Below are 20,066 nucleotides of genomic sequence, written 5' to 3' on the forward strand. Positions count from 1 at the left end.
CAGTATTGAGCCGCAATGGCTGCGCACCTGTGTGGTTTCAATTTCTCCGGGCTCTCTGCTCCAGCGGCTCAGCACAGGGACGGCAGAGACAAATAACACTGGGAGGCCGCCGCAGACGAGACACTGGTGAAGGACCGGCGCTGACCACAGCATAGTAATTGGGTGCTGTAGTCTGTGACTGGGTGACTATTGACTATGTTGGCAAATGGATTAGTCATGAATATGCTGGAGAAACGGGAATTATTATTTCCAGTTTGGACTGATGACCAATTAATTTCAGGAAACCAAGCAGAGGCCTCTTGCTGCTGGAGCGTACATCCATTATTATTATCCAGACACACTGCAGGATGAAGACAAGGGTGAGTGGGGTATGAAGACAGGCGATAAATGCACATTTGAGCTATTAATCAGGTTTCTAAAGCAGTATTGTTGTTACCATTATTGTTTTGTAGAGGTTGGAGCTTTGCCTCATAGTGAGAAGATCATAGGTTCAAACCATAAATCGTCCAGTGGTGTGATGTGTGCTTGTCTGTTTGCCCTGATAGGTGGAGTTTGCCCTCGCCCAGAGTGAGCTGGGATTGATTCCAGTGCCTCGCGACCCTGAACAGGGTAAAACGGTATAGAATATGAATGGATGAAGTGATGAACCAAAAGGAAATCTGATGCTGAATAGAGGAGCAGGTGAAATAGTGCTCCTGCAGTCCAGAGGAGAAGTCAGAATGGGGCGGAGGAGGAAGGGAGTGTGGTGAGTGTTTGCTGGAGTTTTTCCTAAAACCTGTTTGCATGCAGGGTGTAAATGACTCAGGGAGTAGTGATGGGCTCCATATTGGGTCATAAAAATTTAGCATTTGCAAATAAATGTTTTGTGCATGATATCAGTTTGTATTTGTAAATCACGTTTTTCCATCCCGTTAAAAAAATCCGCACAATGTGTCGAGAAAGATTTGAATGGTTATAAAAAAAAGACTCGCAGTTGTGAAAAGAAACGGAAGAACTGATTTACATATAAAAATTCACTGGCAGTGAGGGAAGTTTAATTAATGATGAAAAAGTGCACGGAGATGTGCACTCCAGCTCCATCCTACACAAACTCCCCTCGTTCAAACATTCAGTGAAAGCCTGCACAGGTGTGCAAAAGTCCACATTTACAGTGAGAAGAGATTCATCACCATCTCACATTGACCACAAAAAAGGACTTGCTTTAAGGACATGAGCATTGCTTCAGTTTAGGATATTAAAAAAATGAAGTGCCTCAATGGAAAGATTGGGAACCACTGGTCTAGAGAAACCAACCTGCTCCTCAACACTTCAGAGGCCATGGAGCTTGAACGGACTTGAGGAAGAAGAAACCCTGTGGTGGACTTCAGCTTCCTGGGAGTGCACATTGAGGACAGTCTGACCCGAAGCACAGGAACCTCTGAGCTGCAGGAACAGGTCCCAGCAGAGACTGCGCTTCCTGAGGAGGACCAGCTTCCCCACGAGTCTGCTGGTGTCCTTTTATCTGCGCTCCAGAGACCATCCTCACACACAGTCTGCATAGCGGTTCGGAGCAAAACTCTCCAGAGGGTCACTAACACGGCCCAGAAGATCTCCTCCCATCAGAGAACCTTCAGGATTAAAACCAACAACAATCTTTCTCAAACTCAAAAATGCTGCTTGTTAAATGACAGAATCTTCTGGGTCCTCCCAACCCCAAAGCCTCCCAGCTGACTGAAATACAGGGCTCAGCTGAATGATTCAACGGGCTGATGGCAATAAAGCGTGCATCAACCAGGCATCCAGAATAAATAAAAACTGAATTTGCATATCTTCCATACAGCACTGTAGAGTCTATCGCAGCTGTCGACAGGAATCAGTGAAGTGCAGAAAGTCCAGAAATGTCCACAATATCTCATCCACAGGTATGAAACTTTTTTCAAGAGACGTACGCAAGAAATAATGTTTCACCAGCTCTGTTCAACACTGATTGGAAAACAGGAAAATGAATCTGTAAAAATATACAAATAGAATAGAAATACCTTATTAACCCCTGAAGGCTGCGTGTTTCTCCCCTTCAATAAGTTGCTGCTCTCTGTCTTTATGACCAACATTTTTTGGTTGATAAAAGTTGTCAGTTTCATTCAAAACACAACAAATTTTTTCTTTTTTCACTTGAAAACATTATTTCAATGCAGTATTATCCTCATTATCAAGATTTTTTTGGTTTGATTTAGACTGGTAATATCTGCTCACAGAGCATTTAAACAGAAATGTGGGAATGTTAGTCAAGTACATCTCCAGTGATTGTGTGTATTAGACTTCTATTGTGTTGAAAAGTATTGCAGGGTTGCTTTGAATTTCTTTTTATCTGGTTATAAAATAAATTTTATTCAACAGTATGAAGTCTTTGTTGTTTTTGTTCATTTTTCTCAGATTAAATCAAATCATGCACTGAAGCTTGTTTTTAGTCTTCTTGCTTTACTTTATTAGTTTCATAATTTTTTTGATGGTACGTTCTTTTTTTGTTTTTGAAATTTGACTGTTGCAGCATTTATTGGCTGTGAGGCACCTTTTTTTAATTAGATAACAATTAAACTTAATTTATGTGGCATTAAGGTTATATGTGTGAATTTGAGTTTGTGTTTCTTCATCACTTTCTGCTCTTGTTATCATGAGTTTTAAAGTGACTACTTTTCTGTACTTTAAATGAAAAGTTGTTTCTTGAGAAGAAAACAGAAACAATGCATTTTCACTTGAAATGCTGTGGAAATGGGGGAACGCTCCTCTCTGTCCCAGCTGTAAACACTTGAGCCTCGTTAGAGCTGCAGTGGAAAGCAGCATCCAGAAGGCCGGAGCAGCAAACCTGTGCTGGAGCGACGGGCTCCATCCATTCAGTGAATATTCTGAACGTTGTTATAGCGCCGTCTGTCAGTTTGAAGTTGCTTGAAGAGTCCTGTGTGGTTTCCCAGGAGAGAGTTCTGCTTGGTGAAGGTATGTTCACACTCCACACCAGCTGGCTGCCAGCAGGTACACATATTCAACTTGTTGAACACAGAAATAAAAAAAATCTGAAAAGCAAACAAAAGAAAATCAACTCCTTTTTTGTAGGAAGCTAAAAACCAGGTATGTACAGTATGTGTTGCTCCTTATTCAGTTTCTTCTCCTCTGGCATTACACTGCGCTTGTTTGTAAATGTTGTACTCTTATTTTTGCATTCTCACTTCTATTCTCTTGAGTTTTAAAACATGTTTTCATAAAGCTCTTCTCAGGCCCTGTTTCCACGACAGTGTTTCAAGTTAAAACACATTCCCACAAGTTTTTTTTAGTAATTATTGAACACACACACACACACACACACACACACGCATATCTCTGGGCGGAGCATGAACATTTCTTCAGTTTCTCTGTTGTCGTGAATACAGACATCCAGAACTCATCAAAGGTTTTGGGACTTCACTTGATTTCACTGCTGTGTCAACGGATCCTGAATTTTGAATTAATTATTTGAAGATTACAATGAATGAGCCATGTATGTAAATAACTAATGTCACTTTACTGTCAGGAAAAAAGTGTAAGAAAGTGTATTGGATATGTGGATTGGACAAGGCAGGCAGTGCTGTGTGTAGATTTGTCAACTTATTTACATCCGTGATTCTTTCCCATTGTACTCCATCACGATGCTGGAATTCCCTCAAGAAATTGGTCCATTTGGCTGTTATGTAATCAAATAGTGTCCATAGATAATGATCCTCGTAGATTGCTGGCACAAATAGACAGCCAAGACTCATTAACAGCCGCGAGCTTGCCAAGAGTACCAACCGCTTTGATAGAATCTAACTGAAAGATTCCGACTTCAAGTGTAAATGGATGACATTTCTAAACAGAGGCAGACACAGTCGAGGCTCCCTCCTTCCTGACTCCTTTTCTTCTTCCATAAAGATGGGCGTGATGCCCCAGCTGTCAGAGCTGCAGCAGAAACTCTGATTTCCAATCATAACCTCTGTGACGAGTCTGAAGCACTTCAGCATGTTCTTGTCAGAGCGAGATTGCACAAGCAGCATAATGTTCCTGGCAGGACAGTCGACGTGACTCTGATTGTTGGTTTGGCTGTGGCTCCCTCTCAACATAGCTGATTACTGCTTCGTTTCACGGATTCTTCAGAGAGCCGCAAATCCTCCTTTTTTAAATTTTTATTTATTTAAATTTTTTTGTATTTTTGAATCCAGATTCTGAAATTAATCAAAAACAGTTTGTATTGTACAGCTTTGAGCAAACACTTTGAAATGACTATTCTAGTGACTTGTCGAGTTAGTATTTACTTGGGAAATGACACACTTCCTGTATTTATACTTGTTCTTCAGACTTACGTTTTAATACTGTGGATACAGTGTGATTGTGACAAATCAGCTTCTGTCAGCACTTTGTGCTTGAGTCGGTTTTGTTCATAGCATGAAGTTTTGTCAATCAGAGGAAGCTGCTCCACAATTCAAAAGTTTGTGGTTCTGCCTATATTCAAATACCAGCTAACTTCTAGGAAGAGGAGGTAATGAGTATTAAAGGCTGCTGAATCATTTGAGAGTGTATATGATAGTTCTTTGCTTGCTTCTTGGCTCTTAAACTTGGTGATATATAACAAGAACAATATTTGTGAGAAGTCTGACAAAAAAATCAGTTTTTCTTTTTTTTTTAGCCCCAGTTCAAACGCAATTCTCTGCACCCACAGGCCAGAAGCAAACGGACTGTGTTTTGGTCTTTAGCTACTGTACTGAGAACAGTATGTCTGGAACAAGTAAATACCTCTCTGGGCTGTAGAGACATCTGGAGTCTCAGAGGCTCCCAGCCACTGAGAGGAACTGTGAGATCAGGATTTATGATGGGAATGTCCAAATAAGCACCGTGCGCACCGTTTAGCATCGCACTGCTTCATGTTATTCAGGATATGGTTCCACCTGACCACCAAAGACTAGAGGACGAAGCTCGTATCTGACATGACGAGGAAAATATACAAAACAGGAGCGATGTCAGTAAATAATACATGAGTCTATACGAGTGTTCTCGTCCATCGATCTGTTGTGTCCAAGTTACATGTTCCTTTCATCAGTATCGATGCCACAGTGACTGTATATTGCGAGCAATATACTTGTAGTACTCAAGAGTGGTCTTAGTACTGTGACTGGGCTCAAGACCACATTTTCAAGGCCTTGGTCTTGTCTTTGGATGCCCTGGTCTTGGTCTTGGTCTTGACTTGATCTTGCCCCCCTGAAAGCTGTGTGTCGTCCTACAACCTTATTCTCTCACAGAAACATGCTGGTGGCGTGGAGACGATACTTCTTCCCTCACTTTGGGATACCCACTGAGTTATGAGGCTGGGCAGAAAGTTGATCATTTGGATTTAAGGAAATGTGCAATTAGCCTAAAGAGGACCTGCTAAGTCAGGGTGGAAATGATGCTGTGGATGTGTATTCTTTGCTGTCTTGGACTTAAGTTACTTGAGTTTCATAGACCTTTATAGGGCACGTTTACAGGTATAGATTTGTGTCCAGTGTTTATGTGAAGCTCTTCCGTCAGTGAAGTGATAGGAGCTTCTCTTCAGGTTTTAGCAGTGCTAAAATTCACTGTTAGCACATGAACGCTGGGAAACACAGCAGCTCCTTAAGCAGGGATTAAGGTTGTGAGCTCTGGTGGCCCACATGATTTCTTTTTTGTACCACCAACAATCTTAAATTTACACTTTTTAAGGAGCCAAAATCAGCCTTCAGTAGCCACAAATATAAATTCTGCTTTCTGTGTCCTACATGCATTAAACGTGAAATCATTTGTCTGCATGTGCCCGATGTTTAGTACGTTTTATCACATTAACCTCCTACACCCACTTCACCCCCACACACCCACCCTAAACCACCTCCACCAACCCAGAATCTGTCACAAGTTGTGAGACAGTAGTGAGGTAGACTATGTGATCCTGATGTTTTTTTTTCCAGTCCTCTCCTCACTATTCACAAGAGCAAAAACCATCTATTTCCTCTCTGTGGTTCTTAAAGTTTTCCACTTATGGAAGAACGATTCAAAACAATGCAGTACATATGCCAGTCCGTTAGGTGACACTATAACTCTCCTACAGAAATGCTTCAAAATTGAGTAGGCCATGCACGGTCAGCTCGTGTTCTGTGAACAACCGAAATACAAGAAGGTATCGCCTTTGTACGAACAGACACTTTACTTGTCTGGGTGAATTTTGGTCGCTAAAATTGACTTTTAGTCACAAATGGACAACCTTGTTTGTGACTTTGCAGGTAGTGTGGTTGTGTCTCCGTCGGAAGGTTGCAGGTTCATCTCCCGTATTCTCCCCTGTCCTTGTAGAAGTAATACACTTGAAGAAAACACTGAATCCTGAACCGCTCCCATCGGATTTGGATAGATTGAGTGTGTTGCAGACACATCCACCGGTTTGGGCTGTGGTTATCGAAACAGATTTGGGATTAGAAGTTCACAGGTGTGGTTCCCACAGTGGACAGACCACCACAGCTTCCCAGAGTGTCTTTATGTTACTGTCCACCACATTCTAGAACTGGGGTGGATGAATGTAAAAAAAAAAAAAAAAAAAAAAGAATTCCCCCACGGGGATTAATAAAGCATGGTTAGTTAGTTAATGATTAATGTCTCCAGTAGAACTTCAGTAATTTGTTCCAGTCTCACTGTTGAAGCACAATAACTTCCTTGAACTGTAAAGCTAATTGCCAGTGTGTGAGCAGGACAGGCAGCAGCTCCTGCTCACTAAAACTTCAGTAATTATAGCTGTTAATGTTTGTGTTCAGTGGCTGTTTGAACCACAGTAGTACCAATGTGGCCTGTTTGATTAGTAAATTACGTGGGGTTTTCATTAACAATGAAAGTCCCTCTAAAGTCTTTGCTTCTGTGTACTTCTTCTTCTTCATAGCACAGAGCATAAAAAACCAGGACCACATGCATTTCCTTTTATCAGTGTCCCAGCCTGCCTGCCAGAACGGCGCACCTCCAGTGACCGGCAGCTGCTTGTGTTGGCACTGCCAGCCTGGTCTCTGCTCATTTGTCCCTCTCAGTATTTGCTGAGATTTTGACTGGAGAATGAAATGCGACATTCTTTGGGAAATTAGCGAACGGGGCCGCGCCTGATTAACACTGCTCAGTGGGAGATGGTCTGTCTGCTCAAAAACAATCATGCTTTTCATGGAATGGCATCACCTGGCTTCAGCCGGCGCGAGATGGTGGGTCATGGGAGCCGAGCAGACAACGAGAAACCAGACGGGACAAATTTCACCAATCAGAGACTGGCAGTAGTTTTCAGTTAAAGACCCACAAAGTGAGCCAGCTTTAAATTTAGGTATAACAGATTTCTTAATATGTAGCTCATAATCATTACCTTTACAATAATTCACTTATATTGTCATTTCTGCAACAGAAAACTTACTAGTTCTTACAAAGATGCTGGGGCTCAGCGGTCATTAATTCAGAAGTTCCACCCGGTCGGCACCATGATTCCTGAGATCTTCATTTACATATTAGTGTCTGAAAATGTCTCATTTTTTACCCTTTTCAGACATTTTTTTGCATTCACACAGGGACGTTTTGAAAATGCTTAAAATGATAATGTTCCTTGGTTGGGCCACTAGAGGGCACTGTTTTATGTAATGAAACCTAACATGGGCAGAGAACAAAATGCTATAGACATTACAATGACGAGCAATTGATTGGATTTCTGTACCATCTAATCGCTCTTGCAGAAAAGCCATTAACTAAGACCGTGGTGCACATGCACAGTTAAGGCGTAACTGGAAAGTTGTTTCCACAGAGACAGTCAGAGTCAGAGTCAGTCATTTTCAAACACGTTTACTTCCCAGCTAGACAGTTTGCATGTTCTTTCTCTGCCTGTGTGACTGACTGAAGACGTGTATAGTTGAATAGCTGTTGTTGTGAGTGTGTGTTTGCGCCCTGATGGACTGGCGGCCTGTTCAGTGTGCAGCCTCCTCTTCGCCCAGATCATCTGGAACAGGCTTCAGGTCTGGAGACCTTACCTTGGATCGGGCAGCTGTTGAAAATGGAGGGATGAATGTGAGGTCACATCATTCAGAATCTGCCAGTTTGTGTCAATTTTGAGTTATTTAGGGAAACATTTACAAATTCTTCTAAAAGCTTTCAAACTCTTGAGTCGTTGGCTCAGTTTAAATTTATGCTCGCAATTAAGCAATCTCTGTAATTAATCCAATATTTATTTAAATGAAGCCATGCAAATGAGAAAAGATGATGGATAATTTGTCACTTGGTTATGGATTCTGCTGCGCCTCAAGAGTAACGACTCATTCTATTTTTGCAGACAGTGATTGGCTCACTTTCATTTATGGCATTCATGGAACAAGATGTGGGAAAACTGGAAGAGTGTGTGAGTGTGTGTGTTTTTCCTTCAACATTGTCTTGAAAGTGTGCATATTTTATCTGGGAGGGGGGTGTCAGTCACTGCAAAGCGAGCCGAGCCAACTGCAGCCACCAGCTGCCGTTTGGACCCTTTGAAGTGAAGAAACACACGTCTTAGCATAATGATGGCATGTGCACATGTAGTTTTCCCTTGAGACGCCACATTTATTTCCCTACAATCTCCCTCTTTGTCGTGACGTTTCCGTTACCCGTGCCAAATCAGTTGGATGAATGAGTTTGTCGTTGCGAGCCTTTCCCTCCCTAGTGCTGTTTTCTTTGAAGCTTCTCTTCTTATCTGTGCTATAAAAAGAACAACTTTGATGTTTGAAACAATATTTCAGCAGTTTAGTTACTGTACAGAATTGAATCGTTTTCTAATTGTTTGAGTACAATCCAAAAGGAACAATTAATATTTTCATATTGAGACAGACCATAGAAGAGTTTAAAAAAACAATCTCTCCAAAAGCTTGTGGATTCCACTTGATGTGGATCGCTGTGACGTGGTTGGGCTAATGAGGGTTTTATATAATCAGAAGCCATACATGATAGATGTGAGGGCCGTGCACTCGGAGCACAGCTTTGTAACTGTCGTTCCATCAGGAATGAATTGAATTACCGTCACTCACGAGATTAATGATCCGGTCTGAAAGACACAAACAATAAGGGGAATGTATCACTTTCTTAGCTATTACCTATGAAGGATTTCTCTCTGGGCTTCAGTTGTACACCTCAGTGTTGGTGGTTGTCCCAGTACCAGTAAAAGTGATTTGTAAATCCTGGTGGTGCCTCGATGCATCTGGGGAGCGGTTCTGAGTGTCGCTGTGTGAGGTTTCCATCATTCGATTTTTAGTGTCTCTGGTAATGCACTCTGATGTGATAGACTCTTCCCATCCAATATCAACTGACTGGAGCAGTGAATGAAGTGTTCTTGGTGCATCCCTAACTTTTAGTTTGAATTCTCTGCGTAGCCTTTTCGTGTGCTTGTGATCGTTATGGAGGTTTTTCTGTGGTACCGTGGAAGAATTCTGTTCGAATACAGTGACATCTCGTGGTGTGTGCCATTGTTATACAGTGTGACTTATAGATAAGACTGAAAGCTAAAGCATTGATTAAACAGTTGCCTTCAAGATGTCAGTTTTATTAGTCCTACATTATACTGACACATCTGACAGTTGGGATATGCCCTACTCAGGTTATTAAATAAACGTAAAACGCCTCTTATAGTTTGTATCATACTTTTATTTTGGGCAAACTGAGTTTGCAGGTAACACTGGGTAAATAAGACCCAACTTCATAAGCTGATTGGACAATGAGATTATAAATTGGCCCAGTACAAACAAACAGAAGGACACTTCACTGAGGAAAATGTAGACTTTACTTCCCTCAATCATTACAATAGTGCTGGAAAATATTAGTGCAACCGTTCACTCAGCTCACTGCTGGAGCTTCTAACAAACGGCAGGGAAATATTGACCACTCAGTGGCTGTCAATACCTGATTTTTCCATTTACCGAGTTTTTCCATTGACTGCTGCATAATAACTGTGGCAAAGTGCTTTTTTTTCTTATTGTGAGCAGATTTCCTCAGAGAGAAAGGGGCAACTTTATGAAAACAACTTGATTGAATTGTAAATATCTTTAAAAAGCTTCTGCTGGCTCACAGCAAACTGCCAAACAGCAGTCCGTCTGAAGGGCTGAATTTAGGAATCGTCTCCTTAAACTGAGGAATGAGCTTGGGGATCAAAGTCGGCGTTGTTATAATGATTCCTAAAAGTAATGAACAAATTCAATTAATTTTAATTGATAATCATTAGAAAACCACCTTGAGATTAAGGATTAATGTCCAGGCTATTTTCACTCTGCAGTTAAAGTCATAAAGAGCTGAAATGTCTCTGAATGTAAAGCACTGAGCATGACGATCAGCGAATGCTCAGAGGAAAAATGCATATGAATACCTGCAGAACACCTTTTAAGATCACTTCAATTAAATTTTATTTCTATAGCACCGAACACAACGGTCATCTCAAGGCAATTTTATAGAGAAAAAAAACCCAACTGTAATAATAAGCAAGCACAGGCAGCAGCAAAAAAGGAAAAACATGCAGAACCAGACTCGGAGGTGGAGACTGTGTGCTGCAATAGAAAAAGAGGGCAAAAAGAAAAGGGCATTATAGCAACAAGCAATAGATTATCGAAAATCCACTCTCTGCAGACGTGATGAGGGCCGGAGGCCCAGACCACGACCTTCCAGTTCCACTGTCAGAGGTCCTGGAGGGAGGGAGGAATTTGGGGGGGACGACATGTGAAGCATGCAGAGGGGAAAGAAGCTCAGTGTTGATCTCCCAGCAGTCTTTAACAGGCTCTAACTGTAAGCTTGATTAAAATAGAAAAAGCCTAAAAATGATGTAGTTGGCATGCCAGGCCACAAGTTGGCGTTGCTTTTGTAATAAAACGACACACACATACACATGCTCAGAGAACAGTACACAATAATCAAGGACAGTTAATGTCCTCTGAAGTATAGGTTTTGATCACAAATCAATACATATCAGCCATGTCACTGAAAGCTAATGTGAAGCACAACCTGTTCACCAGCGTGAAGGCTTGTGTTGTTCGAAGAACACATGACTGTTAGGATGTGAAAATGTCATCTGTCAGACTCTGTCCATTAATCGGAAAACCCCAAGGTCATTGATTACAACCCTGACGTCTCCACATGCACTTTCACACACACGGAACGCCTCAAGTGGGAACAAAAATCACAAAGTAAAGAAGTTATTTGATGGATACTATGTTAATTTTGTCTCCATCAACAGTCACTGAACCTTTTCTGAACTGCCTTCTGCTGGTTGATTTGCAATAATACCTTGATCAGCTGGGACTGATCGATCAGAAAGAAATGACTCCATCATTTATTGACAATCTCCTGTGAAAAAACGAAGGACTCGTGTTCTTGTTTAACTTTCACCTGTTTCCTTTTGCTTGGAACCTGTAATTCCAGGTCCTTTCACTCATAATTGGCCTCTTAATGTCTTTTGTCTTCTGTGGAGACTTTCTCCACTTCTGCAGGAAAAGGGATTGGCTGGGTCATGCAGCGATCCTCTGAAGATGTTCAGGAGAGTCACACAAACACTGTCATTCACTCATCCGCCGAGCTAAGAACTTCAGCTTTAGATGAGGAATCCAGATGCTTTGCTGGTTCTGTTCAGTAACCGCTGCCCAAAGCCTGGGATCTTTCATCAGCTGCAGTTGACTGCAGGGACCGGTACAAGGTCGGGATAATTAAGACCTCAGTGGCTTCCCCAGATAACCACCGACTCCACCTGAGCTGTGAAGTAGAGCCAGGCACCTCGAGGACCATTATCTAACTGTGATATTTCTGTCAGATTTTGACTTTAATGGTGATAAATGTGTTTTTCTCTTCAAGTTCACCCACGGACTTTAAATATATTGCCCTGTGCTCCTCTCCAGTTAATCTCGCTGCTGAGATCCACTCACAGTAATGCATTCATGCACACACTATACAGATTTTTGCTTTGTGATTGGTTTTTTTTTTTGTTTTTTGTTTTGATGCAGAATTGTTTTCTGTCAATCGAAAATGTAGTGTAAACGGGGCTTTAGTTTGTGTTATCTACAAACTGTAACTTAGAAAAGTCTCCGAGGTGTACAGGTGGTTATGTTACACACAGCAAGTGAAATTCTGTGCTGTATGTTACCTTGAGACGCATTTCGACCCCACAAACTCTGGTTTTGTGAAAAATTGTGTTGCAGTTCTTGAGGCCAGCCGCAGCTTTCTGGACATATTTAAGCGCCTTCTCGGCTGAGCTGGCATTTCGTGGCCTCTGCAGAGGTCACTCGGCTCCTTCCTCCTCACTCAGTCCTCCTCGCTCCCCTGCCTGCACCTCCCGCTGGGTGGAAGAGTTCAAAAAACACTTCAGTGACTCTCACTTACTCCCCCCCCCCAAGAAGGCGAGGAGATCTTTCAGCCAGACACAAATCGAGCAAACCGCAGTGGGACAAAAAAAAAGTGAGAATTATCTCTCACTGATATTTGTGTGTGTGTGTGTGTGTGTGTGTGTGTGTGTGTGTGTGTGTGTGTGTGTGTGTGTAAGAACGAGTGACATAGCTGCATTAGTTTAATAGTTATATTTTAAAAGAAAATTGTTATACGTATTGGTAATCGTATTGATTTTGCTTTTGTATCAACAGTACCAAATCAGTGGTAAAACTACTGAAGACTTAGAAATGGTAAATGTTTTTTGTTTTTACTTATAAGCCACATAAATACAGGAGACTGCAGCCAAAAAATAATTCCATAGTGGGAAACTGAAAATCATGATTTGTTGGATCAACGATGTACCGTTCCTGAGCTGCGGCAGTGTCATGAGATTTTAATCTACTTTGGTGTGTTTTGGATTTTACAACAACAAGAATCACAATAGTGTTGCTTTGATGATGCCCATTTGACCCAATACCTGAATGAATCCCGCTGAATTTCCACATAACTCACACATTCATTGTGCTGTATGTGATGCTGACCTTCAGGAGCATGTAGTTCAAAGTTCGGCCATTTATTTATAACCTGAAAAAGCTGCAGGCGTCTTTATAGAAATGGTACTCACTAGCACGACTTGAGACTCATCATAGTCAGTCTTCCTCAGAGAAAATGAGTTTCGAGCCATTAAACAACATGAGCACCAACCAGGGAAAAAAATTGAACTTTTTTCTAAATGCTGCAACTCCTGCTCCATGTAAACGGGGGAAAGCAGAACTTTTCAGAAAGACTGCTGCACGTGTGCACTTTTCTCGCAGTAAATGGTTCTGGACATGAACGAGAAGGGTTGATTCACATTGAGTGTGGTGTGTGCTCTTCACTCTTGAATTTCAACACACTGAGCCAGTGAAGTGTACATTTACTACTCGTTCATCTGGAATACTTGTGGATTTATTTCTTAAAAACAACCAATACCAAGTGGATAACAAAAGCTAAGAGACGAAGAGATGTTTACTGCTTACTGTTCTCTTTGTTCATACATGACAGAAACCCACCAGTGACCCAACAGGAAAGTCTCATATTTCATTTTTTTCTTTACATGTGACTTATTTCAACACAATCTTTCTGAAATCATGGCTTCAAACAAAGTATAATCCACGGAGCGGTGCTTCACTGTAGAATTCAGTTCAGGTTGCATTTAAGCTCATTGTTGGCTGTAGGGTAGCTTTTACCAGCAGACGGGAGGTGAAGCAAAGCGTTTGATCAGGGAGTTCAGGCCTCTTGCTGTTGGTTCAATGTGTCACTGCAGAAAAGAAAAAAAATGAAAAAAAGAAAAAGCAGTACCTTTGTATGGCACACTCTTTGATTGAGATGTCCCTTGAAATGGATTCCATTCATTCAGAGCTGTGATCTTACCAGCACAATCATTTATCTGCCACAGGGCAGCTGCCTTGACAGGAAGGGGGGGGGGGGGTTCAACACAAGCTCATATGAATACTGTCATTCACCTTTTCCTGGTTGTCTGCAGATTGAATTGTTCACTCTAAATGTACCTAATACTGAGTTTGAATCCAGACCAGACAAAAACCAACATGGCTTTTCAGTTTGCATGATGCCACCACTGTAGAAGTGTGTTATTTTCAAACCTGGCCAAGTTTTAATGTTGACTAAATGGAAATTAACGATAAACAGTGTGTATTGTGGGTTGCATGTTGGTGTAGTGGTTTGCATGGTTACCTCATTGTCAGTCTGGGGGTTCAGCCCCAGTTCAGCCTCTACTTTCATCTATCAAAGATGGCGCTTCTTCAGTTCCCGTGACATTTAAGCCTTACTTATCATCCATACACCAATTATGATTTTAGATAAACACCCACACTTAAGAGAGATCAGCTTTTATGATTCTGTATATATGTCATGAATGAGTTAATGAGTTGACCTATATAATAGCTGAAGCATGGAAATGTGTTGCTGTTCCTGTGTGTTTGTGTGTGCATGTGTTCTCCCGTGTGTGGAGTGATCCCTCGTGGTGTTGTAGCCCATTGAGCTCTACTCACTAGTGGCAACAGTCAGTCCACTTCATTTCTCCAGCTGTCTATTTTGCAGGGCAGTCAATGAGTTGCGCTCCCAACCGTCTCGGTGTCCCGAACACCTAACCCTGCCATCCATCTATCTGACAACACACCTTGTCTGTTTTTTTGTTTTTTTTAAGCCTTTTATTTATCCAGGGAAGGTCTGCTGAGCTGGCATCCTGCCTTTCAGCTATGCTCTGATTCATGCCCTCACGTCAGGTATTCCTCATCTGAGAATTGTCTCACGGACTGACTGCTTGACCTTGAACCAGGTCAGTTTGACAAACGCCTGATGCCACCATATGGAGACACTGAGTTAAAACTTGTCCCGTTTTTTCATGATCTGACTGATTAACTTGACTTGATAAACACAAGTAACCAAAGATGGCTGTTGGTGAACCCTGCACGTTGTTGTCAGTGAAAGTTAAGGCAGTTGAGCATAGAAAAAGAGCTTGGATTTGACTCCACAGTGTAGAAGCCAAAACACGACCAAATGCAACTGAGCAATATGAGTTGAACTGTGGAAATGAATTCTTAAGGCCCCATCTTCAGAAAACGTTCATGTTTTGGAGATGATGTCTGTTTCCAGGGAAATGGTAGCAACATGGCAGAAACGATTGTGGTACCCAGGCCACAAGTTGACACTGTTTTGTAACAAAACCACACACACATGTTGCAATACGCTATAAACATTAACAACGGCGAGCATACGGACATTCTTGTGGACAGAAGATGAAGCTAACATGGTGACTCAGCTCTAAAACTTCCAAGTTCAGGAGAATATGGATTTTCTGCTTTGGAGACATCTTCAAAAACTTGTGGTGGCTGCAAGCACCGTTGTCATATAAACAACTACCCAAAAGTTTTCAGTTTTCACTTGAAAAAATTGTCTTACTTTCCTCTGTTAAATCACAAAGCAAACTACGTCAAACCTACGTACCTATAGAGATGACATCCATTTAGAAGTGACAGCTCTCCTGTTCACTACTGAAACAACCAACAATGACGTGGACAGAGTAGAAAACCCTGCACCATGGGTCTGAGTTCATCAATAGTGCAGCTGCTTCCTGTTTTTTCGATAACGCCAGAGACCTTTCACTGGGGTCCGTTTACAGTCTGAGTAACACATGCATCGGTGCCAGATAGGAAAACTGTTTAGTTCATTCCATCGTACACCTTTTTTGTCCACTGGCCTTTACATTCAAAAAGCCGTCCTGTTCAGACTTGCCTTAATAGCCTTAAGAATGAATGATTGATCGTCGAACTCTGCAGAAGCTCAGTGGTCTCATTCAGATGAATCTGGTGTCTCTGAGCAGGGAAACATCTAAATCTTGGATGGCAGGTCAGCTGCTGGAGGATGTTTTGTTGTTTTCTTTGAGAACTTTTTCAATGTGTTTCGTGCCAGAGAAAGACCCAAACACTAGAAAATCATTCTGGTACGAAACAAAGTCTTATGAATAAGCTTATTGGAAACTGAGAACTTCTGCTGCATTTTGGGTATTTGTGTACATTTTGCGGTTCTCTGAACCGCTCTGAGAACAACTGCTGAGGTGAAACTTTTGAAAAGCGCTCCATGGAAACAGCATCAAACAGCTTCTTGAAAAAGCGACTTACTGTGCATGCTCACCGCAGCAATGCCACCTTGTGGCTCGGCATTGGCTACATGGTTTTCAGTGTTTCTGTCATTTCCGTGTAAACATGAAACTTCTCTGAAGAGAAAAGGCAAAAAATGATCTTAGTGGCATCTGAAGCCAATATCAAAATAGAGTTTCAAAAATTGTCATTTTTGAGTTTTCATTCATGTTCGTTTACTTTTCGTTGAGAAAAGTTATTTAGCTTATGCTCACTTTTCAAAGTCAATATAAAAGCCAAATAATGTGTTTCGATGCAGTTAACCGGTGATAAACATATCTTTTGTGAAGCTTGCATTCTTCACTTTCTGCTGATAGCTGTGTCGGTGAGTCAGTGAGGTTTGCATTGTAAGAACATCCGCTCCTTCTGTACACAACAGTTCCATCAGGACAACGAGGCGGGATTGTTCAACTCATGCTATGCAATCCCACACCGAATTTTCCACAGGTTCGTGTAGGACGGCGACACTGAGGTAATCCTCAGAGATGGAGAAACAGTCGCAGTCACAAAGCCCTTTGTCTGCCTGCTGAGCATGTGATGAGGTAGTGAAGAGATTGCCGGGGATATTCGGAGAATTTTCTTCCACTCTGACAATGAAAAGGACACCGAGGAGCACACACAGAGAAATAAAAGGTGACAGGTGGCTCCCTCTACAATCTGGCGCCGCTGAAAAATGACTTATTTTACATTAGGCGCCTGTGGAGGTCATGCTGTGCTGCTTCAGTCCACACATGCGATACTTGAGGTGATATGTCCAACGCCACGGCTTCTCGGAGGTCACATGGACAGATGGCGCAGTCCGGCCTGTTACACCAAATCTGACGGGAATACACTTCAGGGCCGGTTCAGTCATCCAGGCCACGGTTCTAAAAAGTGATTTTTAAAACACCAAAAGGGTGAAAATTGCATCAAAATCCTAACGTGTCTCCTTCAGTATCACAATTACACCTTGAGTTTTGATGTTCTTTCATCAGAAACGTCATCTGGCAGTGGATGACGTGTCCTTACATCAGCTGAAAGCGAGGCCCGAGGACAACGAACAGGGACTAGGGAGCAGACATGCTGCACAAACCCCTGCAGCAGCGTTCTGACAGAGTGGCCGGACGGCGGGGGGGGCGGGGCCTAGAGGTATGGTGCAAAACAACAGGCAGTGAGTCAGACCTGTCAGATTTTGTGACTGAAAATTGTTAGAGGCCTCAACTTTGTTTGTATAAATGGTCTGAAAGTCACAGAAAGCCACAAGGCTTTTCTGCCGGACTGTGCAGCACACGTTCACCCTGAGACTGGGCGTCTGCGACCTGCAGCTCATTCGTACCTCTGGAGTGGCTCCCTGAAGCTTTCAGAAAAATTATATGGGAATAAACATCACGTATTTTCTGTTTTATTTTCCATAATGCCTCAACCTGGCGAAAATAGATAAAAAGGTCAAATGGTTAACTGGTAAAGTTGCTTGAAAATCGAATGCAGAGGCATTAATTATCCTCTTGGGCAAGTTCAGTACAATTTCTTTGTCTTAAGAAAAAAGGTAAAATTGCTTGAAAGTTGCTGAAACAGGTTGAAAACTGGAAAGGGTAATACAAAAAAAGCAAAATGGGTGAAATTGGTTATCCCAGTGGTTGTTACAGCTAAAGTAGATGAACCCCCCCCATAAGAAAATACAAATTGAAATTATGAGTAGATATGAGATATATGGACACATTTACGAGCAGTACGAGTTCTTTCAAGGAATAAAATCATCTCCACTCACTGCGTGAACTGATCATGGCATAGCGGATCGAGATATAGTCGGCATTTTGTCTTCAGTGTTTGTGTTCCTGCTAGAAGCAGGAAAATTGTTGAGGCCTTACCTGTTGAGTGAGTTTGACGGGAACCGAATCATGGCAACTGAGTCGGAACGTTTCCAACCCTGCAGTTGGTCTCTTCATAACTCTTCATGAAGATTTAGAAGTTTTTTTGTTTATACTCGTTGAAATAAAGACAGTGTGAACTCACTTTTCTCAAGAACCAAAATTCAGATTTATACATTTCCACACAAAAGGAATGTAAATTCTCTTATGTGCCACTTTGAGGACAACAATCAAACACATGTGGGCCGGCCCAGTCTTTCCCTAAATCTCTCTTTATGCATTGAATTTGCATTTGGTGTTAGAAGTCCTCTCCGATCAGCGTCACCTCAGCATGCTGATGTGATTTCCCACCTCCGAGTCCCTTTATATCTAAATGTGGCTCTACGAACACAGCCTAGCCTTGATGTGTTCACATTTCTGCTTATTGCATCATCAGAGGGAACCAAATAAATAAAAAAAATAAGATATTTCTATCAAGCTAACGCTCACTTTGGTCCAAACCTAATGAAAAGCAAGGACAGGCATAATAAGGCAAAAGAAGGAATGAAGATTAATGAGATGACAGATCTCACACCCCTTCTGTCACATTTCCCTTCAAGCTCTTCACAAGCAGCATGTGTTCAGTGATAAGACTATATGACCCAGGTCAGAGTAAACATATAAATAGAACGAGGAATAAATAGAAGGAAATGGTGAAAGGGAGCTTGTCATGTTGCTCAAAACGCCTGATTTGGAGGGGAAGCCTTTTATTGAATTTGTTTTGTCACTCAGGCGCAGCGCCATTGATGCTATTAGTCTAAATTTGTCAAAGCATGCAGCGATAATGCATTGAGACACGCTCCGTTGCTTTTTTAAAACACTTCACGTTTGAGCATTTCAACTTCATTAAAGCCTTTAGACGCTGTAATGACTGGAACTGGGTTTGAATGGAGCTCGGACCGACGATGAAGAGCTGCTACATCATGCACGTAGCACATTTTGGAACAACAAACCCGTCTCTCTTCCTATGTAAAGATAAGAAAGACGACGAAACGGCTGAGGAGAAGAAGGGAGCCGATGTTCTTATCTGTCCAGCCCCTGTGAGGCCAATCCCACCTCTTCTTTCTGCTGCTGCTTCAGCGGCGGTGCAGCACGTCGTGTTCACAGCGCAGAGGAGGCAGGAGAGTCGGGAGTTTGAAGAATTCAAGCACCGCAGAGGGGCATGTTTGTGTGTTCTGACGGCGCTGTCCATTCAAGTGAGAGACCCAAACCCTCGCAGCGACCGATCGAACCGGGTGAAGGTGATGGATCAGGACCTGAAGCAGTCTGGCCTCGTTTGTATGTACGTCTGCAAACCAGTAAATGAGGACGTACTTCAGGACCACGGACAGCGACTTATCTATTAAAATCTAGGCAAGTTTGAATATAAACATAGAAATCCAAACAAACCAGGAATATTGATTAAAAAAGTTCACTCTTTTACTGCAGCGCTGTGATGAACCCAAATTTATATCCGCTCCCCCCCAGAAAATATTGTTGCTCTCCAGCTGCTCTGGCTCTCTTTCCCTCAATTTCACGGCACAAAGGAACATAATGAAACCATTTCTTGCTTTTTGTGGATTGTTTTTCTGTTCTTGTCTTTATTGAATTGTGAAACAACCATTTAAAATCATTTCACGGGATTACAAAGAATGAAAGTGAGCCACCGAGTCGCCTTCTAATGAACAGAGATCGGGTTTGTTTGTTGAAGTCATTATTGCAAATCACAAGCATGCATGGATTTATCAGATGATAGTTGGAAAACTGTCGATGTCTACTTCAGTAGCTTTTAGTCAACTGTTGGATGTTAAAGTTCAGCATTATCAGCAGATACTACAGAAAGATGCTGCATTTTTAATTTTTGAGAAGAATTCATGATAAATCAATTAGTTTTTCTCCATTGTTTTGCCTCATTTCTTGAAATAGAAATTCCATTCTCAAAACAACATGGACAAATCTCCAGACTACACAGCAGAGCAGTGTTTCTCATTCATTTCATCACATCGTAAATATCTAAGTCCATGTCTCAATGTGTCAGGACATCTTTGCAAATGATTAAGCACAGTAAGACTTGATTTAG

Source organism: Salarias fasciatus, chromosome 6 (assembly GCF_902148845.1).
Source record: "Salarias fasciatus chromosome 6, fSalaFa1.1, whole genome shotgun sequence".
Lineage (NCBI taxonomy): Eukaryota > Metazoa > Chordata > Actinopteri > Blenniiformes > Blenniidae > Salarias > Salarias fasciatus.